Source organism: Pyrgilauda ruficollis, unplaced genomic scaffold (genome assembly GCF_017590135.1).
Source record: "Pyrgilauda ruficollis isolate IOZ18807 unplaced genomic scaffold, ASM1759013v1 scaffold59, whole genome shotgun sequence".
NCBI classification, from domain to species: domain Eukaryota; kingdom Metazoa; phylum Chordata; class Aves; order Passeriformes; family Passeridae; genus Pyrgilauda; species Pyrgilauda ruficollis.
Genome location: NW_024527599.1, coordinates 4,048,190 through 4,075,251, shown reverse-complemented (window position 1 = coordinate 4,075,251; position 27,062 = coordinate 4,048,190). Strand labels below are relative to the sequence as shown.

At 42.1% G+C, this 27,062-nt stretch overlaps 1 protein-coding gene across 2 annotated transcripts in view; it reads left to right on the top strand.

Annotated features, from left to right (window-relative positions):
* The first annotated feature begins 356 nt into the window (after positions 1-356).
* The window catches only part of TAOK1 (TAO kinase 1), a 69,861-nt gene continuing 43,155 nt past the window's right edge, over positions 357-27,062 (top strand). Inside the window, exons 1-2 of one of the 2 annotated variants that reach the window (XM_041482895.1) lie at positions 357-588; positions 1,058-1,059. The gene's annotated coding sequence lies outside the window, so the exon portion shown is untranslated. The remainder of the gene's footprint in view (positions 589-1,057; positions 1,060-27,062) is intronic. The other variant, XM_041482894.1, reaches the window with a different exon arrangement.

The following is a 27,062-nucleotide window of genomic DNA, read 5'->3' as shown; positions in this document are numbered from 1 at the left end:
TCAGTGTCCCCACGTGGAGCTTCCACAAACCCTCTTTCCCAAACTCCCCTCAGCACCCCCACGTGCCAACTCTCTCCTGTTCTCCTACCCCCTCAGCAACCCCTTACCTGTTCCCTAAAACCGCCTCCCACACCAAAACCCCTCCTCACACAACCCCTCACACCTGGTTACCCTCCCCTCACACCACTGACCCCTCCCCAAGAGCCCCTCACACCAAAGGCTCCTCCTCACACAACCCCTCACAGCCGGCTGCCCCCTCCTCACAAGAGCCCACCAGAGCAACGCCCTCTCCCCACAGAGACCCTCGCACTAAACCCCCTCCCCACAGAGACCCCGGCCGTGGTGGTGGTGGTGGTGGTGGCGGCTGAGCGCTCCGCCGCGCCCGCCCTGCCATCTTAGGTGCCGTGCCCCGCCGCCTTTGTGCCCGCCGCGCCCGGGCACCCGCGGGGGCCGGGCCCGACGCCCCTCCGGGGGCGCCTCCCCCCGCGGGGCCGCCGCCCCTTGCCCCGCTCCTCCTCCTCCTCCTTCTCCTCCTCCTCCTCCTCCGCGGGGGGCCGACCGGCGCTCCCAGCCCGGCTGCGGCGGAGGGTAAGGCAGGCAGCGCGGCGGGGGGCTCGGCCGGGGCGGCCCCGGGAGGGTGCGGGAGGAGGTGGGTGGGGGGGCGGCCCGGTGGGGCCGGCGCCTCCCCCGCCGCGCTCTGCGGCAGTGCCGCAGGGTCGGGGCCGCCGCCGCCGAGCACCGGCGGGGGAGCGGGCGGCGAAATGGCGCTTCCCGCGGAGGGGCGGCCGCGGGCGGAGGGGTGTTCCCCGCTGTCAGGGGCCGCCGGAGGCCCAGGGCTGGGGCCGGGGCCGGCCCCGCGGCCAGGCGTGCCCAGCGCCGCGGCCCTTTTTGTCTGCGGCTCCCCCGGGGGCTCCGCTCGCCGAGCCCCGACCCCCAGAGGGGGTTTGTGGTCCCTCGGAGACCCGCGCGGATTTATGCCCTTTTATGCCGGGGCGGCCCCTTTTTATTTTCTTTTTTTTTTTTTTTTTTTCCTCCATGCCCCTCGCTCCTCCCCAAGCGGTGAGTTTTCAGTGTATATACCATTTTGTTCGGTGCTGGTGTGGGATTTGGCTGAAAGTGACCTATTTTAAAGACCTTTTATTGCTCCCCCCTCAGCAATGCATGTGGCGGCCGATTCCGTTACCCAAATAGCGTTTCCCAACCATTTTAATTTGTCAGATTAAAACATCTCATGGAGGCTGGATTTCTGTAACCCGCGTGTGGGTATGTCGTTAGAAATATCTCTCACCCAGCTTTGCTGCAAGCATCTTTGGAGCATTAGAGTTGACCTTTGTCACTGTGAAAGCAGAAATAAATACCAAGGCGATACCTGGGAGATGCAGTTGTACCATTGTGTTGGGCGCGGTACAAGAAATGAGGTGGGGGGGGGGGAGAGAGAACCAGAGATTAAAATGGTTGTTGTCAAATGTAGATCTTTACATGCCTTCGGAAAAAAAAAAAAAAATATGACAGATCGGTAACAGCCCTGAGGACTTCTAATATATTTTCTTAGAAAAACGTTTCATGTTTATCGTGCTTGTCTCTGCTGCTTATCATGGTATGGAGTATTTCATTAGGTGGCATTTTAGTGGCTCTGTTGGTTAAATAGCAGTTGCATTAACTAGTTGAACAAATTGTGTCCTTCACCTTTGACTATTGCATTTTGAGAGCCGTTACAGCAGTGTGCCCATGCATGCCAAGGGCGGATTAATAAGATGTTACCTAAAGGTTTGGATGTTATTGATTCCTTACTATTAATGCTATTTATAGTGTGTTTGACATGGCTCTTGTTTTATGTATTTGGATAAAGGTTATCAGCTTGGAGTGCTTCAGATGAAACCTTTCAAAAATACCACCTCAAATATATGCATATATATATATATATATAAAAATTGAGCAATGTACTTCGGATCCTCAGTGTCTGAAAAACAGCTTTAGCAGATAGCACATAATAGTGAAAACCGTGGAAAACTGATACATTTTGACACTAGGGAAGGTTTGTTTTCATATTTGAGGATTACAGAATAACAACTTGTGTTGCAATAAATACAGTTTTTGGTATGCTTTTCTTGAGCCTATATTTTCCTTGCCTTTGTGCCTTGCCTCCTCATAGTGTGCCATAGTTTCTGCTGCTTATGTCCAAGGACAAACCTAATCAACGATTGGCTTGAGCCTTCGTATTAGATTCTCCACAACATTGGCCTAGTTCTGACTGGTATGTTTGCCATTTTTAGGACTCCTCTTCCTTTTATCCATGGGCTGAAATACATTGATAAACTTGAACCTCAGTTTGTCTTTTGAACTTGACAGAAGGTTTTTCTCCTCTGTTAGCAATATCTCAATGAAGAGAAGGTGGTTTTGATAGGACAGCCTAATTTTAAGTTCAATCCTGCTAAAATACAGCTGCCTGAAGTAAAACTCTTTGCATAGTTGGGTATTATTTTTCTTTTTAAGTAGACTGAATTAAGTGTTGCCTGTACAGGACCAGATGTTGGCATTAAAATTATGTACAGATAAGGTGGCTTAGGCCTCAAGTTAGACTATTTGAAAAAGTTATCTATGTCCTGCTGTTAAATTCTGGTGTAAGCTAAACTGAAGAACTTTAAATGTTTACTTCCAGCTAAATAACATTTCCAATTGTGCAGTTTTTATCTCTAGCTCTATTCACCAGTTTTTGTCTCCAGAATAACATGTTTTTAATGAGCAGTAGGACAGTCTCAGGTTTTATGCTTGGTGAGATTCATTAGAAGAGAAACAAATATCACACTAATAATTACATCTTCAGATGTATCCTAGTAGTGGATTTCCTGTAATGAGGACGTTTTGTAGAGAACAATAGATATGGCAGCAATTTCAGAGATTTGTTTTAAAGATGTTGTAGGTAGCTGACTCTGCAGTAGTGAGTTCCACTTTGACACAACCCTTGCATACTCAACAGAACATTAGGTGGTTTCCAGGTACTTGGTTTTCAGGTGTAATTTTCTTTCTAGCAAAGACAGACAAGATATGCTGCTGCTGTTGTCTCTCATGTCTGTCACTTCTGCAAGGATATACTTCTGATCTAACTTAGTAGGGAGTAAGGTCATTTGCAGAATATGCCTCATAGAAGTTTATTTTGTCAGTATAGGTATTTTGTTAAGTAAGAAGATAATTAGGGTGGATCTGGCTCTCTTTGTGTGATCCAGAAGTGGTGAGGAAGCTATGGTAAATACCACTTGTCTTATTCCATTCTCACTGTGTTTTGAAGAACACTCCCATAATCACTAAGATCCTATCTTAGAAGCGTTTTCTGTTGTGTTCCTGTTCATATTAAAATCATGTAAACAACATACTGTTAGATTGAAGTGCATAGCACAAATTATAAAAATCTTTGGTGTTACCAGGGGTGAGCCACACACTTGCCTTCTGAATGGCAGTGGTGCTGGGTGGCCATTACCTTTTTCCTGTTCAAGTGTGCTGTGTAGTGTCAAGGATTTTACTTTTATTTCCTTTTGTGAGCCTGGACAAAGGGAAGAGCTGAGCTTCAACCCTGGACTTGGAGTCATGTCTGAAAGTTTCCTGGGTCTGACAGCAAGGTTTCAGTTCTGTCTTCTCCTGGTTAACCATGCTTGGGACAAGCTTGCCTGTAACAGCACAGAGCAGGATGATTTAATACTTTGAGACCCACATCTGTCTTTTCTTCTATAATATTGAGTGTGTCCTACTCTTCTCCACAAAGTGCTCCTTCTGGATGGACACAGTGCAAGGTGAAGCCCTGGTGTGTGCAGCCTGGTGCTCTCTGCCAAGTTCCCCTTACTGAGGTGTGCAGTCCTGTCCCCACCTGCTTCTCCACGTGTCATTCCATTGGCTCTGGTCTTTGATCCTGCACCAGCAGAAAGCTAACCTAAGGAAAAATACAGTTTTGTGTCAGCTTGGTGATCTGAAATGGCTCAGTGCACAGTGAGGTGAGGTGAGAGACCACCCCAGGGATTGGGCTGCACCACCACAGCCAGCAATGAGGTTTAAAGACAGAGGTGGCTGGTGGCACTTTTTGCTAAACTTGTAGTGGTTTGGTGTCAGGATTCTTTGTTTTTATTGTCCTTTAACATGCTGAGGCATTGCTGATTATACATTGATTTCTCTGTGGAGAAGAGACTGAATAAAATTCAGTGGACAAAGGGTCAGAAAATCACTAATCCCCTCATGTGAAGTTCCAGAGGGAGAGTCCTTCCTGTGAAAAAATGTAAAATATAAAAACATGAAATCAGATGTGAAATTCAAAGTGTCCAAGGGGAAGAAGTGTGCAGAACATAGTAGGAAAAGATAGAGAGCTGTTTAAAAGCAGGGTTGGCTTTTACACACTATTCCTTCCTCTTTGCCTAAGTGCTCATTTACAGTGCAGAACATGGAGGAGGGAATACTTTCTGAAGGCCCTTAGAAACACAATGGACATTAGCCAGCACAGTGGGGGCTCCAAACGTGGTTTTTAAAGCAATTTTTGAACAAATACTTGATGATCACTGGAAGTACAGTATTTTTTTAATTGTGAAAGGGAAGCCATTAGGAACTTCTAACACTTGATGGGAAGTCAATGCATTTTTACTCTTGGATTTTTTTTTCGACATTTTGCTAAATCTTTGTTTCTTTGCCAGAAGAAAAGGCAAGGTAGCCACTGTAAACAAAACATGAAATTGCCAAAGCAGCGATAAGTTTTGTCTAAACAGAGAAGTTTCTCCAGTTTAATCAGAGCTTGCTGAGGACAGATCTACAGCATTAGTTACCCACTTATAGCTTGGAGGTGAGGTTTCCTTTCTCTTAGGGCTTGGTGAGTACAGTCCAACATGAGTTAAGAGTGATGATGGCTTCTTAATACAACTGGGCAGTAGCTCATAGTTCTGCCTGCTGTATTGCTTGGCTGGAAACAGTTTTGATTTTTCTTTAGGGGTCAGAATGGGGTGACAGCATGAGATTTACATATTGAGTATTGTCCTTAGGATGGAAAAGGCTTGAAATGTTTTGTTTGGGGGGAAAAGTTAGATCTTGAGGAAAAAAAGTAAAAGTCACAAAACTCTAAAGCTGGCAGGCTCTTCAGTTTTCTGTGCCTGTGATCTTCCAATGACCCTTATTACACTCCTGGCTATAGCCATACAAATATTTTCTTTAGAGTAAGATGTAATTTTATAAAAAAAGTTTTCTCCTATGCTCATTGAGTTCAGCATGTTTACAGGGCAGCCTCCTATCAGAATGTGGGGGAACAGTGCCTGTGAGTTTCATTGGAAGCTTTTATTGCATGTCAGCTTTATCAATCCATATTTGAAAGGAAATTTTTTTGATGTTTACTGTTTATCTCAGAGATTTTCGCTATAGCTTTTGACTGAAAGTCAATATGTATTACACTTGATTTCTTAAAATGTGAATAAAGTTGCTTTCAGCCTTTCACTTAGTTCACCTAAACTTTAAAACTTCTTTTACTTCCCTTTAGCCCTCTGCCATTAGTTGAGCACTACTAGACACAGATTTTAAGGGGTTAGGTCCTTAGGATCAGTCCTTCCTTTGCATTGCTGGTTCAGTTTCAGTTCACTCTGCTCTGGCTGATTTCTAATGTCTAGGAAGCTTTGGGGTCCAGGGGAATATGCAAGTGCAAGTATGTTGAAAGTGTAGGGATAATTTCTTGTAACACTTCTGGCTTTCTCCCCATCCATGTGTTCAGTCTGTTTTCAAGCACCCAGCAATCCTTCCTCTTCTCTGACATTCCACTGCTCAAGGGCAGTAACAGAGCCATGAGCCCATGCCCAGAGAAATGTTGTACTGAGATTTCTTGGAAAGAATCTCATGTGCTATTGCACATGTTTGTTATTTTTGCCTCTTTCACCATTCTTAATATGCAATTCTTGTTCCCCACCTCAGTCCCCTTTTAATTTGTGAGTGTCCCTCCCTCCCCAGCTGAGATGAGAGGAGAGGTTATTTTTGCTAGTGCTGTTTCTCAAATAGGCCACGGGTATCCAGTAAGTAGTGCAGTAACTTTCTCCATCAGTTTTTAAGGATTTCTCAAGCTGTGTCCCAGTGGCAGTGCAACATGTTTCTCCTTTAGTTCTGGCTTGCAGTTGTCACTAACATTAACTCCTCCCAGTTCCCACTTCCTTGTAACCCAATCTGAATAAAGATCATGGGATTTGAATGTGCCTTGCTTTGCTGCTGCTGCTGCTCTGGATGTTTGGGTTGTCTCTGTGCTCTTGGTAAACTGTGTGCTGTGATCTTCTTTTTGGCTTTGCCTGTTTCAAGGAGCAGTTGACAGTTGTTAAAATCAGTTCTGGGCCAGCTGTGATTTGATGCGATTAAACTGTGTTAAATGTGTTCCAGAACGGTTTCCTGGCCTAGATAGCAAACTAGTTAAACCCTGGGTTTGGAATCTATTTTGGTATGATTTCGCCCTGTACCCCTAGGTAAGTTGTGTCCCTCTTTGAGGGTCAAACAGAACACAGGGTCTGTGCACAGCACAGCATCTTCTGCCCTTAATCCATCACTTTCCTCTGTCTCCTTGGGCTTTTTAAATTAGCCTTTGCATATGGAAGTCTTGTCTTGAGAATTATGTGCTGGACTGACTGCAGTAATGTGGTTTTGCCACCCATAAAGACTAAGGTGCAGTGATCTGATTCTCGCTGGCATCAGCTGAGCTGGTACAAACCCCCTTTACACTTGCTTGGTGCGTCCGGGTATGCAGCCAGGCTCTCATTGGGGTTTTTATGATGGCTTGCAACTTCAGTTAAAAAAGAGGGTAACCTTGGCCTTGACAAAAATTCCTGCCGTCTCCTAGAAGTGCATGTCAGAGTTAGGGAGGAAATAATGATACATTTCAGAGGCAGTGCCTGCAAAGAATGCCAAGCTCCATTTTTATTATGGGTTAATTGCCATATAGGCAAACCCTGAACTCTTACCTGTGTTTTTGGCTTAATTTTCCTTCTTCCCTTTCCACACAAACCCCCCTCTAACACATGCTTTGAAGTGTTTAAAACTAGGTTAGTCTCTGGCTGGAGGTGTGTGGTAGAACCTCCTTTTAATTCTTGCTGGGACCTGCCCGTTTTGCAGCAAGAATGCAGGCGAACCCATCTGAATGCTGATCATCTGTCCTTTGTAAGTGATGGAAGGTTATTTTTCCCTTCATTTGACACAATACATGGGCAGGGAAATCCTAGAGCATCTCCATTCCAGAAGCCACCCTGAGTGGCCGGATCTGTACAAATTGGAGTGCTCATGGAGGTGGGAGAAGAGGGCTTAGTGAGGATGCTGGGGCTGAATTTAGCTGGTTGCATGACAGTCACTGGAGATATTTCCTTCTGCTCTCAGAAGATGTTGCTGTCAGCTGCTAGCTCAGTAGTTGACCACATTCTTAGCAGATCAGCCTACACAGATGTCCTGAACTGACCAGAGAATTCAACATTTCTGTTGCTGACTGGAAGGACAGAGCACAGGGATCCAAACACTAAGATAATCTATACTTAAGAAGACGTCTGAATACATGGCTTTTTATCCAAAATAAAATGTTGGATATGGAAGAAGGAAGTCTTCATCCTCACCTTTGCTTTGATTTCAATACAATACTGATGATGTAAATTTATTTGCAAAAACAAGACTGGGCAAAAGATTCGTTCCTGATTTGACAATAACATGCAGAGTGCTTTGAATACTAGACTAACGTGAAAATAGTTTACTTATAAAGTACATGATTTACCTTCACTAGCTCATAGTTAGTCACAAAATCATAAAGAACATTTAAAGAATTATTTGCTAGTTTATTGAATAAAAACTTGACATGAAATTTTTGATGCCCAGTTTTGAAAAATATTTTGGAAAAGCCTCTAAATTTTCCCAATTATTTTAGTGCTTTTTCTTGAATGGCCCTTATATATTTGAAATACTAATTAGCACATTAAGTGTCTTATGTTTTCCTCTGTTGTTGGAATTGGTAATTGTGGACCACTGTACAGGTGGGCCATCACATTGGGCTCTGGAGTTTCTCCACAGTGGCTGATCCAGCACCAGGGTATGTGATCCTCATTTGAATAGTCTTCCCATTGCTGTGGGAATCTCTGGTACTGAAAATTAATTACTTTAGTGACTATAAATTGGTGTAATCACAATGTTTTTCTGTAGGTATTACAAATATTTTATGTTTAAACAGAAATAGTTATAATTAATATTAATATGAGATATGAAATATTAATACACAAATAGAAATTTAAGCTATAGCAAAGAAATATTATCTTACATATGTGATGGTTTTATACTTTTCTGTGAATTAACAGGATAATAATAGTAATTCCATGCTCTGAATTTCATCCACAAATCTCAAAGTATTTCAAATGGATGATAAAGGCATATTTATTTTCCACATTTGTGAGGTAGGGATACTGAAGTGCAGGTTGAGAAGTGAGTAATTTGCTCAGCATGGCTGGTGGTGGTGGGGTAGAAGAATTTGTCTCCTTGGTTCCCAGTTTGCATCAGCACCTCCCAGGTTCTAAGGTGGAAGCAGAAGTGTAGGAGATGCTGCTTTGCCTTGGGGTGTGGTGGAGCAACACAGACCTCAAAAGTTCAGCAGCAGCACTGTCCCAGATCTCCCTCTGAAAGTCTGCCTGACCTGCTGAAAATGCAGAGGATGGGGTTCCTTGTTTCATCATAGGAGCACTGTGGAGATTTTTCTTACCATAATGGCAATTTAATGCTGGTCATGAATAAGCTGGCTAAATCTTGAAATTTTTAATATTCTTTGTTATTATGATGTGACTTTTTGCTGATTTTTATCTTTACATAAATCTGAAAAGGGCTTTTAATGCACTGTAAATCAGTCCCTGAACTTGATGAACAACAAACTAAGTTTTTTCATTTTTGAAGTCAGTCACGCACAGGGATAGCTGGGGACTGCCCATCTAAGTGAAAAATATTCCTGTGCATATAAAATTGAAAGAGTTGAGTATTGTCTGGACATTTTTATGGAGATCTGTGAGGGCAGTGTATCTTTTTACCCTGTTTGTGCAGTCTCTGCCACAGCTGAATCTCACCTTTTCTTCAGGGTCTAGTTATTGTGTAATGCAAATGCACACTGCTGTAAAAAGCTGAAAGGGTTCTCACCTGGTGCCCTGGGAAGGAAGAGGAGCCTCCAGCCCCTGTGCCTGCCAGGAATCCATAAGCATTGCAGAATGAGCCATTGCTCAGCTCATCACCAGTAACTTTCATCTGTTCTAGATTCTACTGTACCTGTCTCTGCCGTGTGGGGATTCGTTTAAGGCATATCTATGCAGTGAAATAGCTGGGGCTTACCTGGAAATAATAAAATTAAGAATTTTGTTGTTTCAGTCATCCTGTTAAACTAGAATAACCCCCAAAAAGCATTAAAACCTTGAAGTCTGTGAGTACCTGTGTGAAAGTGCTCAGTATTTTGGGACCTTTTTATTCTGAGGGATTTTTTTCCATGTTGCCACAGACATGGAGTGTGAAATTTAGCGAGCTTTCTCCAAAAGCTGCTTTCAGCTTTGAAACTAATGTTACCTGTGCTGGTTTGAAGTAGTTCATACTTGTTTATTATGCCTGTTGCAAAATCTGCCTACCTATTTACATAGGTGTTGGGGAAGCAAGGATGATACGGAGCAGCATGAGTGGAAGGAGAGGATGGTGTGAGTTGTGATTCTACTTGTCTGCTTATTTTCTGGTTTGGAGACAGTGAGCACCTGCTGATTTAGGGGTTTTCTGTATGTGATTTCATGCCTGTGATTAGCATTTCTAAGGACATGACACATACGGTCTCACCACTTAAATACATTCTGTAAATATGTAAACAGAAAATTACAGAGATGGTCATTGTCCGACTGTCCTGACTGGTCTCCAGAGTCAACCCAGCAGGACTCAGCACGCTCCATTGGGCCCATCCAAGACAACAGAGCTCAGACTTCAAACTTAGAAGCAGAATTCCATCTTGTATTGGAGTTACCACCTGTTCTTGATGCTTCCTTAAAGGCAATTGCTTGTTTCGTTTTCCTTCCTTTTAATCGTTGGGGCAGGAGATTGAGATCTTGAGATAGACACTGGAATGCACTTACTGTTTTACTGTTGGAGGTCAAATTCTATAGAGAACATCAGCTGCTTTACAGAAGTCTGTAATTGCATTTGATCTGAAATCAGCCATTTGTTAATCTGAAATCAGTCATTGTTATGAGAGGATTTCTCAGGTAGCTGATCACAGAATATTCTGAGTTGAAAGGGATCACAAGGATCATCAAAGTCCAACTCCTATGCTCCAAGAATCCCCACCATGTGCCTGAGATCTTTGTCTAAACACTTCTTGAACTCTCTGCCTGTGACTGCTTCCCTGGAGAGCTTGTTCCAGTGGCCAACACCCTCTGGATGAAGAACCTTTTCTTAGTATTTAATGTAGAGTAATAACAAGAGATTTGAGTTCTGGGGAGGAATGTGAGATCCTCTGTGAGGGCATATTATAAAAATATAAATATTTTTGGGGACAAAATCTGAGAATAATGCTTGGTTAGCTGATGTTCCTGGTGGAGCATTGTCCCTAAGTTAATAGCAAGTTTGGGTTTGTTTTGCTGCTTTGAGGAACTACTAGTGTTCTGTGTGAATTGAGCTTGTACATAAGGTAGAGATGGCAGTCTTCTTAGTTTCATGTTCAATTACCAAAAAATCACAGCAAAAGCAATCAAATGCTTTGTCACCATTGTGCTGTTCAGTAGGTATAAGTGGAACTATGTGACCATTGAATATTTAGGAACTTCCACTTCTGTAATTCTCTTTGTTTCTTTCCTGCCTTTTTTTTTTTGTTTCTTTTTGTTGTGAAAATTAAGTCATAAGTTGTTAGAAGCAAGGGGAGTGGTCGTGTGCTGTCTAGTTTGGTGTCTTAAATGGAGATTTTCTTCCAAGATTTGGCAGGTATTTCTCGCTTAAAACCTGTTATTTTTGAGCTTGCCAGTCATGTCAATGTGTTGGGTTCAGGTATTACATGAAGGGTAAATCTCCTTGTGACGTGGAGCAATGAGTGCACATGTTCTGGCAAGGGCCTTTCCTGAGTTTTAATAAATCCAGACAAGGAATGAACACCTTTTCACCACAAGAGGTGTGTTTTTATCCTGCACAGGTGCTGCACTCTGCATGCATGCACACCTAGCAGTTCCTCTGTTCCTGGTGCAGCATGGCTCCTTGCTCTGCAGGAAGGATGCTGCTCAGAATGCCTGCCTCATACAGAAAAAATAACTTTATAAAGCATTTCAGAAAGAGCAGCTTGCAATTTACTGAGCAATTTAAACATGCTGTACTTTGCTTTGTTTCATCATGGTAAAAGCCACTTGCCTGTGTAACTCCTAACCAACAATAAAACAGGTATAAACAGGCAGAAAACAATGTAGTGTTCAAGGTATCTCCAGAGGGGAACAGTAGCTAAACACTTTTTAACTTGATTTTGCTTGGCCTGGAAAAGAGCAGGACTGTCCCCTTCCCCATTTTCATGGGCTGCTCACTTGGGCCAGGGGTCTGAAGGGAATATTTAGTTACCCTCAGACCCACTGAGTTTTGAATTATCCAGAAGGCACCAGCCAGAAGCAGAGCGGGTGTTCTGAGCTCGTTTGAGGGAGATCTGCTTCCCTCCTGTTGGGTTTTGCTTTTTTTGCAGGTGTGATGTCATCATTCTGCGAGGTCTGCGCCGCCGCGTCCTCCAGGAAAACAAAACAGGCTGACGAGACCTGAATGTCAAATGCAACAAACAAGCAGATCTGATTCTTCCTATCCTACCTCCCCCTTTTTCTTTGAAAGGAGCTTTCAAGCTGACTTTATACAACAGGAATTAGCTTAACAGAAAAAGAGAGCGAGAGAAGCAGTTATTTCTTTTCAGTTCTTACTATCAAGTTCTCAAAAATAACTCCTTCCTGCCTTGCTGGAGGATGGGATGCATGTTTTGTGCCAGATGCAAATACAGGGGCACTTTATGAATATCCAAATATTCCTTGTTTCTGAGATCTTTTATCTTTTAATACAATCTTTCTCTGGTTTTGATTATTTTGGAGATATTTAAATGAGCATTGCAGAATGTCTTCTTGCCATGCTTGTGTGAATTTCTACCAGGGAACTGTTCCATACATTTGAGGTGTTTGTATAGATATCAAGGTAGTACTTGCAGCAGCCTTCCACCAAAATTACTTTTGGGCCCTGGCCAGAGTCAGGGGAGCAGCCAAAACCAACTGCTGGGCTGATATAACCAGGATGATTTTTATTCAAGCTTTTGGAATTATATTAATATAAGAATGTACTGGAATTTTTCCTTCTTTCTGAGAGCCCTTTTGTGGCCTGGCAGCAGTTGGCTCTCCTGCAGCTTGTTAGCTATACTGAGCAATACAGTTCCTGTAAACAGGGGTAGGTTTATTCTTTTTCAGGCTAGAGCTTTAGATATTCCCTCATTCAGTATGACTTTGCAAAATAATCTGCAGAGAGGCATTTTGAGGCTTTTGGAGGCTCTAAAGTGAATATTGATAGTGAGAGGATGGGCTGGTGGTCTCTGAGAAGCTGTCCAGCTGTAGTAAAAACTTCTGGCCAGTCAGCAGCACTGGAGCTGATATTTTTTGCCCTGTTATGTTCAAGAACCTTAACTACATCTTGGTTGCTCTTTATAGTTTGTGTCCAAAAAGTAAATAGTGTTTTCTGGCATGGCCTGTTGAGCTCTCAGTAGCTCCCTGTCCAGCTGGGCTGCTCGGGTGAGCTGCATGCATGATGAGGGAGCAGTTCTTGCTTTTTTGCTGGTTGGTTGTTAGGGATATATCTGCCCAAGGTATCAGGAGGTTGTCCTACTTTCCCAGTTCAAAAATCCCAGATCCTTAGAATTTATAAAATGGACACCTGATGTTCCCTTTGTTTATTAGCCAACAGGAACAGTCAGAAAATAGCTCTTCTTGTAATACAGGAATTGTTGCTTGAAACTTTGCAGTTGTTTTTTTTCCTCTTATTTGTCTGTTCCTACTGACAAACAAAAGGCATAATCCATTATTCCAAACTGCTGAAAGAGGCTTCAAATTGCCAGGTATGAAATTATGCTGCTTGTTCTGTTACCAGTAGGAAACGGCATGTGAGATGTTTCAAAACCTACAAAGGAGAAAGTTCTTTGTATGTGTGAATTTAGTATTCACAAAAGGTGTCAGATTGACAACCATGGAGATTCTGGAGATCGGAATTTTATTTATCCCTGGAGAAGGTGCAGTGCAGACTGCAGTAGTGCAAAAATTCCCTGTATTTTTCTGCTGTTACACCCTACCTGTGCCCTTCACAGGCAGCCTCTTGGGGTGAGGAGCTCCTCCTTTCTCTGTGCCCCTTCAGGGAGCTGGCTGACAAAAGGATGTGAGGGTGGTTTTTTTGTGTGTGATGTGGGTGCTTGTCTCCTGAAATCTAAAGAGATGTGGAAGGAATTTGATAACATCTACCTCTAAACAGCCACTGGAGCAGAGACAGCCTTCGGCCCCCATGTTCTCTGACTGGAGGCAGGCTGAGAGTCTCGAGGCAGGAGATGTTAGTGGTCATGATTCTGTTATTCACCAACTTAGCTGTTCTTCTGAAAGCTTTACCACTCCAGTATTGGAACTCTAATGCAGCCAACTTCTTCTGCTTTGTCTAAAAACGTTCGATTAATTCTCCAGGGGAATGGGAAGTTCTCTAGGAGGTGTCATGTAAGAGTGTGATGTGAGTTGTCCATTTGCCAAAATGGAGAAAGAATATCAAGCCCTTTTTCTGAGGGAAAAAAAACAAAAAACAAACCCAAACAAATACAAACTCAATACCAAAACAGACCAGCAGGTGACTGATTTTCAAAAATTTCTAACATCTCTCTGGCAAGATCCCTTGTGCCACTGCTCTCTTGGAACTGTACTTGTGACTGTCCTTGTTCCCTCATGCTTTGCTTCTTCATGTCTTCCTGTCACATATTTGCAGACCATTTTAAGGAGGCCTTTCAAACCATAGAGCTCAGTCCTGCTCCAGCTGTGCTGTGTGGTTACTGCTCTGGGTAGGAGCTTTAATCATCTGCAGCTCCCATCCTTCATTAGATGGCACAATTGTGTGGCTCTGAGCAGCATGGCTTAGCTTGGACCAAATCACTGACTGCCTTCAGAGCCGCCAGCAAGGCCCAGGCCAGGCCAGGCCACAGCCTTCCAGCCCAGCAAGGCTTAAGGAGAAAAATAAGATCGGTTTAATTGGCTTTTTGTTTGCAACACTACTCCTTTATGTCACCTGAAGATCAGTTCAGTCTTGGAATAGTCACCTGTTGGAAGCTTCCTGCCTCACTTCCTGAAAAAGCTGAGGCTGAAGTCCTTGAAACAGGCAGGACAACCTTGTTTTCAGAAAGTCCAAGTGTGAGAGCTGGTTCCACCATATCTCAATTAACCTTCTGTTAAATGCACAGAAAATAGTTTTGTCCATGACTGAAGCAGTCAAATTATTGTTCCCCTCAGTTAAAGGGTAGGAGTGGAAATGGTTGCTAATTATTTCTTTTTCATTCATTTGCTTTTGTGAATGATTGCTGAGAACAGCTGGATTAAGTGGCTTTATGTGTGAGCACACAAAGAACCTGTGAAATACAGAGGTGTTTGGATTTGTGCTGTTGAAATAGACCAATTTCTGATTACAGTTTTTCTGTCAAATTTAGGATGGATGTGTTTCTACATGAGTTGAAATTGCCATTCCAGTCTTAAAATGTTGTAGCACTTGGTAGATACATACAAGGCTTAAGGTCTCTCCTCCTCTCTCCAGACCAGAAAAAAGTGCTGCATTTTTTACTTGAGAGCTGAAGAGTTGGTTTACCAGAAAAATTTTTTTTAAAATACTTAAGAGTTAACCCAGGTAGAATGAATCTTGGGCATTAAACCTGCTTTGTGGGCCATGTTTATGAATGTTGTTCCAAGTATTTGTTTCAGGTGCAGATGTTGACCTACCTCTTTCATACCTTGTGTTCAGGACAATTAATGATACTGCCAAACCAGAAAATATACAGATAATTTTTTTAAAGCAAGTTCCTGGAGAAAAGGTGTAGTCATTTACTTTCTATGTGTACAGAATGATATATCAACTCAACCTTTTTCTCTGGTGGAGAGGCAGTCATGCACAAGGATGTCTTAAGTCCATGGTTTGATGGACTTTTTAGGAAACTTCTAAGGAGATATGTGCTGAATGTTCTAGGTGTGTTCCACTGCAGTGGATTCAACTCCTGACTCCACAGTGCTTGCAGGTGCTGGTGTTCAGGGAGAACCCAGCACTTAAGCATTCCATGCATGTGTCTTCCTCCTAGCAATATATTTATGTGTATAAATAATGCTATAGGCAGGTAAAGTATAAAGGTTAATTTGTTGATGTTAAGTTCCATCAAGATGGAGACTCTGTATTTGCCAAGCACTTCCTTAAATGGGGGCATATTCTCCAGTGGGACCCATCTTTGCAGTGCAGTGTCAATAAGAGGGTGAAGCAGCACTGAGTGTTGCTGAGGCATTTTGCAGCTCCTAGTGCTGGAGCAGGCAGTTATCCCTGGAGAGCAGCAGAAGATGCTCCAGCCCTGGACTAGGAGAGATCAGAAGGACTTTTTCCTGCAAGAGAGGCTCCTCTTGTTTCCAGTTCCTAGACTGTCAGGAATATGTCCTGTGTTCAGTGAATCATTCCTGGAGAGCACTCAGGCAGTGTGGAGGAGGAAAATGCCTGGTGTGAATGCAGGAGGTATAAAAGTCAGATGAGAGGGGAGAGATAAGAATATGTCAGGACAGAGTACAGTGAAACTAGGACTGCAGAGGGGTCAGAGAGAAAGGAGCTGAAGCTGATGGAGAACTGGAGCTGGAGGTTTGCAGAAGAGGTGACTTGGGAGCCTGGGAGATGGGGAGGGAGGCAGCAAAAGAAGCTGGGTTGGCAAGGGAGATGGCAGTCTGAATTCTGACACTTTCTAATTTTGGAATGCTTGCCTTTGTAACCTTAATAATTTTGTTCTAATACACCAGATACAAAAATTGCATTATATGTTCTGAGGAATTTAGTTACTATGGTAATGGGTATATAAGTACATAAGAGATGAGATGTCAGCAATCAGAACAGCTGTAATGTAGCACACAAACCTGTGACTACCAGAATTTGGGATGCAGGCCCTTACAAACTTCTCCTGCTTCAGTCTCATTTCCCACTGCCAGGATGTGTGTTCCTATGTGAAAGTGGCATCAGAGCTTCTACAACAAATCTTCTGGGGTTTTGGAATTTCAGCAGACATGCCCAAAAATTCTGGGTAAACAGACCGTGTATCTTCCTTCTGTGCCAGGATGGGGAGGTCTCTGTTCTCACCCAGCTGCTGAAGTGCAGGACAGATTCTGGCTGGACAGACCAGAGCATGTGGGGTGGGAGCAGGCTGCTGCTGCCCTCTGCTCTGGCTCCTGCCTCCCTCCTTGCTCAAAGGCCAGGGCTGGCTGAGCCATGGATGTGGAACTCATTCCCAGCGTCACACAACCAGTTTTCCCCTCCCCACTGTTGGTGCCTTGTCTAGGTGGATTTGGGGCAGTGCTGGTACCTGGTAAAGTCTGTGCCAGAAGCTGCTGTGTTTATTGCAGCAGTTTGGTGATGGTGAGGTCTTGCCCAGCCATAGCAGCTGGGGAAGATGATGAGGGAGCAAGAGCATCCTTGGGAGTGTCAGGCAGGAATGGGGGCAGCTGTTGACATAGGGAGTGGAAAGGATTGTGGTTCTTGCACACTTCTGATACCCTCCTCCATCTGCAGCAAGGATATGTTTTCCATTCCTACCCACATGTATGATTTTAAAACCATTTCTGCAGTGTTTCCCATGGCTGGGGACAGTTGGGTTATGAGGATTATCCTCAACAGGACATGGTTGCTGGAGAGCTGGTGGAGCAAGCAGTGTCCAGGCTGGATGAGTACTGCCAGTACAGTCCATCCCATGTAGGTGTGGGTCAGGACACCGCAGGGCACAACAGCATGGTGGAGATTTCTTAAAGCCAAGCATAGTGCAATGGTGTAAGGTTGACTTGGTCCTAGTGAGGAAACTGGGCTGGAGGGAAGCTGCTGCTAACTTTTCAAGGTCCAGTCTTCAGACAGTTTTAAGTGGTGTTTTAGTCTTGAAGTACATGTGAAAGGACTGTGTTAATGGAATTTGCTGTGCAGAGATAGGAGACATTTTCAGTCCAGAGGAGGACTGGAGTGTCTGGCAGGACTGAATGAGCTGGAGGATTTGCAGTATGGAGACCTGAATGGAATGGTGCAAAGTGAATGGTCATGCACTAGCAAGTATATAATAACATACTGAATATAGAAAGATACATTATTATATAAAAAGATATGAAATAGAGAAATATGGCTTATTGGTTAGAAATGGAAAGATGCAAAAGACTTGAATATATCCCTTGATACCATGGTGATTTTTAAAATGTAGTGCTACATATCCAGGAAATAAGCAGATGTGGAAAATAGTGATGGAGGATTTAAAGAAAAGAAAAGCTTCATTTGGGACAGATGTGAGGAAGGGCTGTTAGGATGGTCTGGGAAGTCAGTGCTCTCTCCTGCGTCATAGAGACAAAACTGGCTTTTTTCAGCTAACAGACTTAAGGGGACAGTGTTCTATCTCTCCTTGTGCTTAGCTCTCAGTATTGAAAAGGGAACTCTTTAATGCTGGTGTGGGAAAAAGAGTAAGGCAGTGTAAACTTGAGTAATAAATCTGTAAATCAGTCTTAATCAGTTCTTAATCTTAAATTGGTTCCTAATCAAAATAGGAGTGGGGTTCTGGAGCAGCCTTGTAATCAGAGTAGTGGTTTCGAGAAGTTCTCAGGAGTTGGTTATTGTTTGATGATTGGATTCTATTATAAAGTTGCTTAAAATAGCAGGAGCAGGACTTAATTGGACCTTCATTCCTGTGATCTTAACAATTCCATTGAGCCATACTCTGTATATCTGAGCCACAAATTGTTTTGTGTATTAGTTGAAATTATCATTTTCCCCATGAAAGCAGATAAAACTCAAAAAATTAAAAGGTTATGCTTGTTATCTTAATACATACTGAGAACTATTTTTTGTTTTAAGTGAAAAGCATAAAGAGAAGGGATTCAGACCTTGCAGAAACCGGTGGAGAGGCATTTCTTCTAGTAGGTAGAATAACAAAAAAAGGGGATTTAAAAAATTCGGTTTTGTTTGGTTTTGGTTGTTTGCCTCTTCCCCTTGTTGTATGTTGTGTAGGAAATGGTTCTGCTTAGTCATGTGAAGACTGGAAAAAAAATAACCTGAGCTAGAGTAAAACAAATTGCTGTGACTTTGGGGAATTCCAGCAGGAAAGGTGCTCACGGGCTCTAGAAACGTGTGACATAATTGCTCATTAAAGCTACCCCATTTATGGGCACAGATAATCTGGTAGCACAGATTTAACAGCTATAAAAGGTTTTAAACTCTTTTGAAGCTGAAATAAGTGAGTCCCTTTTTGAATGTGCCTTAAGTTACTGACATAGGTAAGCAGCTATAAATCTTTGTTGCACTGCCAGTGTCTTTGTGCTGCAATGGGTTGGTCATTCCTAAAGAACAGAATAATCTTTCACTGGTCATCTGTTCTGACAGGCCTTCTCTGCCTGTGCCCAGTGCTGAAGGGCCATCTCACACATGTACCTTCCTAGAACCTCTCCTTATTTCCCTGCAGCTTTTCAATAAACCTTTTTTTCTATTTATGATAGTAATCCTGAATTTTATAAAATCCTGTGTTAAGAGAATTTGACCTTTTTCATAGCAAGGTGTGTTTTGATGGTGCTTGTTTGACCCTAGAAGTATAGCAGCATAAAAATTGTCATGCAGGTTCTGGTGCCTCACCTGTCTGGTCCTATCTGCTGTCCCTGGCAGTGGTGACAACTTCAAAAGTAGTGCCAGGAGCATCCAGGAATACCTTACCTGACCTGACTGTGGATGTTCTTACTCATGTAAAAGTCTGGTTTAAAAAGCAGTGTTTCTGTCTCTTGGGCTCAGTGCCTCACAGTCATTTCTGCAGGTTAATTTTGCTCTTTATACCTTGATTGGTTGAATTCCTTCGCTCTGTTATAAACATGTTGCTCTTACAGTTTATGGCTTCTCCCTTTGTTTTTGAAGTCTGAGCACTTATCATGACCTTATTTATGATTTTTAACTACTTTTACACCTTTTCTGCTCAAGCTCAGTTTGTCTTTTTAGGTATTTGCAACTTCCCATTTCTAATGCTTTTTTTACTGTACTTCCATTTTACTGCTATATGTGAATGAAGAATAATCTCCAGCCATGGCAGAGACTTCTTCAAGTACTGTCAGAAATTCTGTATTATTTTTCTGATTGATTCATCTTGTTTTTTTAAAAAAACCCAGTCTAACATTGTCTTTGGCATAATTGTGCAGTAATTTCTGCTGAGTTTTCTGCAGCAGGCTCAGCTCCTGAGTTATGTTTAGTTTAAGAGTAGATGTTTGCTTTATGGTTCTTTACTTTTTGACCTTTCATCTCTGTCTTGTTCATACTCTTTTTTTAAGGTTCCTGTGTACTTTTTGATGCTGTCAGCTGCCCTAAATAAAACATGTCATGTACCTTTCCCTCCCATCCAGATCTTAAGTGCAGATTTAATGCTGGATTCACACATGATCTGTGGCCACTCTGGTTGCAAGAGCCTTTTCTCTTGTTCAAAATGTCATGTAATTATTATATGACCTCTTGCTTTTTTTAGTTTTGTATCAGTTCAGAGGTGATGATTCTGTTCTCCACCTATGACTAATTCTCACAGTAATTTTGTGTACTTTTTCCACTTCTTTTTGAATATCCTTTTGAGTTGTTCTGTTCTTTTAATGACATGTAGTCTAGTGTATAAATGGTTCGTTTTCTGCTTCTTAGTGCAGCACAGTCACCAAGTGATTAGCATGTTGCTCCCACTAATTAATAGTTCAGTTAATTCTTCTGTTCAGTTTGGTTGCAGCCGTTGTTGGGAGCTTGTGGAGCAGCAGCAGCTGCTGCAAGGGGACAGCAGCTGTGACAAAAGCTGTACGTCACTCTGGAGCTACGTCAGACTTCAGGGCAGCTGCTTACTCGTCCCCATAGGTCAGTAATGTTTAATTTAAGTGTTTATGGAAGGACCAGCTGTCTTGGTCTGTGACAGCACCTTACCTTATACCCAGTTATCTTCTTTGTGCAGGTTATTTACTTTCTCTCCTGTTCCCTTGTTCTCCTGTGTGGCTTTTTGTCAGGTTGGGTGACCGCCTGAGGCTTCTCGCTGTTGGTTTGTAAGATTGTTCCTGCAGAATCTCACAGAGTTCTCCTGGATTTTTCTGTTTGTGTTTGGCTTTATTTTCGACCTCGGGTTCTTTCTACTGGCATCAGTTTTGCCAGGTTTATACTTGCTCAAATAAGAATCTGACCTGTGGACTGGAGGGTTGGACACAGCTTCTTGCAGGAGTGGGAGTGTTCTTCTGCACTCCAGGGAATTCATTTGCAAGCTCAATTTAAACATTTTTTCTTTTCTCTTTTTTTTTTCTGATTGACCAGAAAGACTTTGAATTGCTTTCTTTCAGGCTTCTTTTCAAAAACTATGGTGATACTGACACTTTTTAATTACTTCTTTTCTCAAGGGTAATTATCTATGTTGTGAGCTTTAGTAGCTTATTTCTGAGTTATTTATGCTGAATCCAAAATAGCTAATTTGCTTACGTTTACTCTATTTGTTGTTCTGGGACAGAATTGCTTAGGGGTCAAGAAGAGGTTTCTTTAAACTCAAGTCCCATTAGGATATCTGACTAATTTTTTTTAAGGACAGCTGGAGTTTCCCAGTATTTTTGCCTCTAGACTTAATTGACTCTCATCAACCGGCCTCTTGCTAACCTCTTCCTGGCCAGTGTGCTGCCAGCACAGCATCTCCCACACTGGGTCCCTTATAACATGTGCTCCTTGGTTGGAGAGAGGTGGCCATGGAGAGCTGGCTGTAGGTGATGCACTCACAGAATGATAATTAATGTGATGCTTTATGTTAATAAAGGAAAAGAGTTGGCAATGACTGTGAACTTACTGAATTGCAAAAGAAGGGGGACAGAAGATTTCATTTTTTCCAGTTGCCTTCCTCATAGCTTTGCTGGCCTAAGGAATCACTAAATTTAGAGCTGACCTTCTTAATAAATGTACCACAACTATCACAAGCAAAGACATCCAGGAGATGTTAGTGCTGAACCTGTCAAGGAATGGTGAGCACTTCTTGATCTTATGGGATATTCTGCTTTAAATAGTAGGGGGAAAAAAAGCAAGGTTTGCTTTAATTTTTCTCAACTGCATTGTCATTGTCTTTTAGATATATTATTTAAGTGGTAGAGTCAGTCATAGATTTGGTGTGAGTGACATTGTAAAAATTGTCATTTAACAAAACTAGTCTTTTCAGCAGCATAGGTAGTGTTAGGAATGTTTGTGTTTGCTTATAACTGACATAGGAAGCCTGTCAAAAGAGATTTATTTGTTCAGAATATCTAGTCTTTAATGCACACTTACCCGGTTAGTTATCTTTTAAATTCTTAGAAAACTTGAAAGATTGTGGAAATAATTAAAAATAAATATTTACACCCAGCCCAGAAACACAGATCCTGGGCTTGTCAGAGAAGGTTTGGGAAATACAACTTTCTGACCCTTTCGTTAGTGACATTCCTGGAAAGTAAACACCCAAGCAGAACAGCTCAGCTGGATCAGAAAGTGTGCTGGGGTAAGTAATTCAAGGAGTTGATGATGGACATTTTAGTGTCAGAATCTTGAGAGGAAATCAAAGTAAGGCACAGAGTCTACAAGTACACGTATAAGAGAAATGCAAGCAGTGCTCGAACATAAAAGTGTCTTCCTGAGGCTATTCTGTGAAAAAGTATAATGAAAGAAAAAAACAGAGGTAGAAAAGCAGAGAGAGAAAGAAAAAAAAAAAAACTGCAAAGAGGTTTTTTCAGGATAGAACTATTCCTCAGAAATCTTTCAAAAATAAATTGAAAAGGGAATCTTACAGGAATGGTAGGCTTTTTCCTTGTCAGATGAAGAAAGAAGGACTGAGTGGGGAAGAAAAGCCTGTTTGAACATAGATGCTCACACAGACAAAAAAATTGCAAGAATTCACTGTAATATCCAGGTGCAGATTCATCTTATCCTTCTAATCTATTCCTTCTAGAAATACCTGGGTGAGGGAATGTGAAAGATGAAGGGGACAGCATTTCATGCCTGTTCTTTGCTGAACTCCTATGGAGAAGGTTCTCTGTTCCTGTGCTGGAAGCAGAATTTCTACAGAGGTGTACATGGGGTTAGAGACCATGTGAAATGCCCTTGCTGCTGTAAGGCAAGTGATGGAAGTGTCCAGCATGGCTCTAAGATCTCACCTGCTTCAGGCTTTGGCAGCAGAAGGGTCTCCTCACCTGGAGATGAAATGATTCTGTCCTTTCCCTTCCCCTGGAGACTGGCAGAAAGCAAAGGAGAATCTCATGTACGTGAGCTTGGAGTGAAAAGCAGTGTGGAAAAGAATCTCAGTGGTGCTTCCCATGCTCCACAGGTACCTTCCACAATCCAGTTTGCTCATCCCTTTCCAGGTGGTTTTGTTCTGCTTGTAATTGGCATTATTTAGCATGATCAGTTTGGTGACAGCTTTTTGGATATTTTTCTGAGTATTTAACATTTTTCTAACAGTTTCGTGTAGAATGTCGTTCATCTGCACCTCCCTTTTCCTTAATCACTGACAGCCCTGGTGGATCCAGTGTGGAGAACAAATGTACTTAAAAGAATGATTTTAAAATCATTAAGAGAAAGGCAAGTTCATTACTTTGTCAGCATTTTTTTGTTTGAGCTGCAGCTCACGACTAAGTGGTAAAAGTAAGTGAGCAGGATCCCAAGGGGGATGTTCCTGAGTGCCCTTGGTCCCCTTTGCAGGGCATGGGAGAAGTTAAATGCCCCTTGCTGCTTCTCCAACCTTTTCTTGTTTCATTTCTGGGGTGGTTTTGTTTTGTTTTGTTTTGTTTTGTTTTTCCTTAATTGCCACTCTAGGAAAAAATCCAAATTGCAGAACTAGGAGGGGAAAAAATAACATGTTGTTAGCATGGTGGGAGAGGCTTAGCCAAGTACACAAGGAGTCTGGGATATGGGGTTTTGCATGAGTCAAGGGATTGCAATTCCTGTGTGTTCTGAGAGGTTTGAGGTGCTGATGGACCTTCCATTGTGACAGTCACTGGAACACATCTGTCTTGATGCCATCTGCCTGGGGTCACTGAGGGTGGACAGGAAGCAGATTTTTAGCTATTCAAGGAAACAGCCACCTTCTGCTGTGAGCAGAGTAACTCTTCTTCCATGTGTTCAGAGCATGTTAAGGCCCTTGAGAATTACTCTGCTTTTGTCAGAACAGGGGAAAAAAAAAGGCTGACTGGATGGAGCAGAGCCTGGGTTAAAAGAGGTTTGAAGAAATGCAAAGCAATAAAAACCAGTGTATATAGTTTTGACAAGCTTGCTGAAGGAGGAGTGTGGTGCAGTGATCAGGAATGTGCTTTCCCAGGAACCATGAAGGACCTGATGAACGTGAGTCCTCTGTGTTTGCTGAGCTGTGCAGAAGGATGGGTACAGTCTTGGATCTGGCAGTATCACACTGGCTGTAGTTTCCCTGAATTTTGGAGGAGCCAACAGAACTCCTTCTGTCTGTGCCCTTGTGGAAAGGCTCCACCACTGGCTGGCACCTGGCTTTTGGGAACAGTAAATAAAGTGATAGGACCTGTAGCGGGTAATTCCTGCCCTTTATCTGTCTGGGTAAGGTAACTCCATGCATAGAATTTGTCAGGCTAAAATTTTAAAGGCTGATTTAAATGCAGACAATAAAATTAAGTCAAGGGTAAGTGGCATCATTCCTAAAGTCACATATATCAGCACTGCCTGATGGTTGTTGAAGTCTTCTGATGCTGAACCTTCATCATCTTTTCTGCTGTGCTCCCATGAACTGTACAGCCCTTCCACTTCCCATTCCAGGTTAAATTCTTATTTTTCCTAGACTGCTTTAATCTTTTTTTATCTTGCAAGCTTTTATTCTGAGTTTATAGAAATGGGGAGTGATTTGTCTGCTGCTTCCAAAAGAATTTGTGCTTTCAGGTCAAGTATTCAATACTACAGAAAAACTTTTAAAATTCATTATTTTAAGCGTTCTTATAATCTAATCATTCTTTAAGCATTCTTACCATCTAGCTCTTACTTCAGGCGTAATTGCAAGTAAAAGAAAAAAAACTGAAAGTCAGTTCTTTCAATAGTTTCAGTTTATCATATTTAGGATAGTTGTGGAAATTTTCAGTGTCAGCTGGAAGCCATTCAGGAAATTTTTAATAGTGTGTTGAGAGGATAATTTAATCTCAGCTTCATACACTCCCTGGATCTGACCCATATGCAAGTAACAGAAAATCCCTTTTCCCATTTTTGATAGTTGTATGATGACACTCATTCCCCATCTTATTTGATGCTTGTGCATTAGATCATGCCAGAGAAAATTACACTAAGATTTAGCAACTGTTTGCACTACCAGCAGTGCAGATTCTTTAAAAAAAAAAAATCTAAATATCAGTTTCTAAATAAAGTTATATTGTGGTGGGGAGTTGTTTTTTAGTGGTGTGAAGGGTGTTTATGTTGATTGTTTTATTACTTTGAGTAAGAAGATCTGCAAAGAACCAGTAGTTTTTTGTGTTGAATATTCACTTTTTAGTCTTTGCTGTTATTGTCAGCTGTGATGATCATAGGGGCTGTAACTGGTCTCCTGCTTGGTTTGTTTGTTTTTAAAGTGTCATATATATTCTGTGAGGGAAAAACACAGTGTAGCAATGTTTGACAGCAAAGAGAAGTTTTTATAGATGTTACTGTGCTAAGTGTATGGGATACCAGATGACTATAACATAAAACAAGATTTATGTCTCAAATTGTAAATAACTTTGTTTATAGTTCAGTAATAGAGGACAGCTTTCCTGTTGGCCTCTGTAGCCATTGTGGAAATCTGTGTGGTTCTTGTTCCCAGTGAAATGGGGAGACACAGCATGATGGATGCAGAAATCTGTTTGTTGTTTCCATTTTGTGCTCACATGATATTTGTTTAGCTCTGGTTCTCATATTCTTGTTGGATGTGTTAGTTCCTGGAAATGTCATTTGTAGGGATAAAGTGTGCTGCTCTTTGATGCTAATCATCTACAAGCGTGTGGTGAAATTTGGTTTCTGCAAACTTTTGAACCCTCTTAAGGAACTAAAAATGCTTTACTGTATCTCATGGTTAGTGTAACCAAGTACCTTCTAGTCACTGTCACTCATTGAGTTGGTCTGAATGGGAACTTGAGAAATAATATGGACAGGTGATAATCTTAGTGTGTGATTCCCTTCCCTTCTGCAGGGAAGGCCAAGCACATTCTCTTAGTACATTGGTGTGTATTACCTGAAAATGGTTATCTGTGATACTAACAGCTGTCAGAGAGTTTAGTGCAGTGTGGACAGATTTTCATTTCTCTCAGGTCTCTGTAGCATAGGACTGAAATATGCACTTTAATTATGGCAACTGACCATTTCGAGCTTTGCTTGTTCTACTCTGCAGCATCCCAGGGGATGTTAGTCACAGGGGTGGGTCTTAACTTGAGCTTGAGATGACATGGCAGGAGGCAGAAAACTCCAAAGAGAACAGGTCTTATCCCTTCCTCATCTTCAGTTTTCTTGTGTCAGAGGTTCAGGGGGTGTGTGTGTACCTTTAATATAGCCATAATTACAGGGATGTAACATCTTATCGATTCATAGACTTTTGTGGATGTGTGCATGCGGTTTCTGCTGACTGATAGTTGTTCAGATGAAAGTAATTTGATAAAACATTTTGGCCTGTAGTCAGTGTCATTTACACCAGTAATGGTAGCCACTAAGTGTAGTGAGTTCAGACTACTATGTGGAAATAGAGCTGGGCCAGTCCTGTGCCTTCGTTATTGCCTGGTTTGCTTTGAATATTTCTCATGTTCCTACACCACCTTATTGGTTAAGAGTGAAGTCCCTGGTAGTTGTGTTTATGCAGTGCAATATTTTCTTTTCGTATGAGTGACACTTAGGAAAAAATGTGGGTTTATTTTTTCTAATTTTAGCAGCCTGCAAGGTGGCCTGTAGGTAGTCACACAAAGTCAGAGGGTGCCACATCCTGTTTGAAGTGCCTGTCCCTTGGCCAGAGCCAGGATCCAGCCTGATCTGATCTAAAGTGAGATGATCAGTCTCATCCACTGGGAACAATTGTATTTAACAGTATAGCTGCACCAATGAAAAAACCCTGCAGTGAATAGACTGCACTGGTGGAACAATGTAAAATACCCAAGTGCAACTTGACTGTACTTCAGAAAACCGGCTGCCTACTGGTATGTGATTTAATTTTCAGGGCAGTTTAGTTGTAGGGTTGATTTTTTCGTTTTAATCCTAAGTCTCGCCTGTATTTTTAATACACTTAAAATAATGCAATGGCTGCTTTGTGTGCCACTTCTCCTGCTTTCCATTTCCCCACAGCATTCAGGTGTCATTACTGCAAGGCAGGAGGCAGAGCTCTGCTGCTGGCAGTGCTGGGCTTTGGCAGGCAGTGCCTGTTGTCTGGGTAAAAAGAAGAGGGAATTTAATATTGTAGCATCCATAAAAATGGGAGCACTTCATTAAGCGAGACCGTGTAAAGCTTTCTTATGGATGGAATTTACATTAATGCATTTTTACTGCTCCATCTGAGGAGATCAGATGATAAGCACAGTGTCATGTACACGTTTGCGACTGTTCTGTTAAATAGATTTTAATACTTAATCGTTTTTTTTCTCATGCATTTCAAAGCAGCAATTATTTCCAAGGATAAAGATAATGAAATTTTTCTTGATGTTCTCAAGAATAAAAGGGGAAAAGTGTATTTTAAGGTGTATCACGGTAGGTGAGGAGTTCTGCTCTGTCCCATCCCACGCCTCTGTGTGTTGTCAATGGGCCTGGTAGGAGTTTCAGCTGCAGGAAGAAATGTTCCTGTTGAT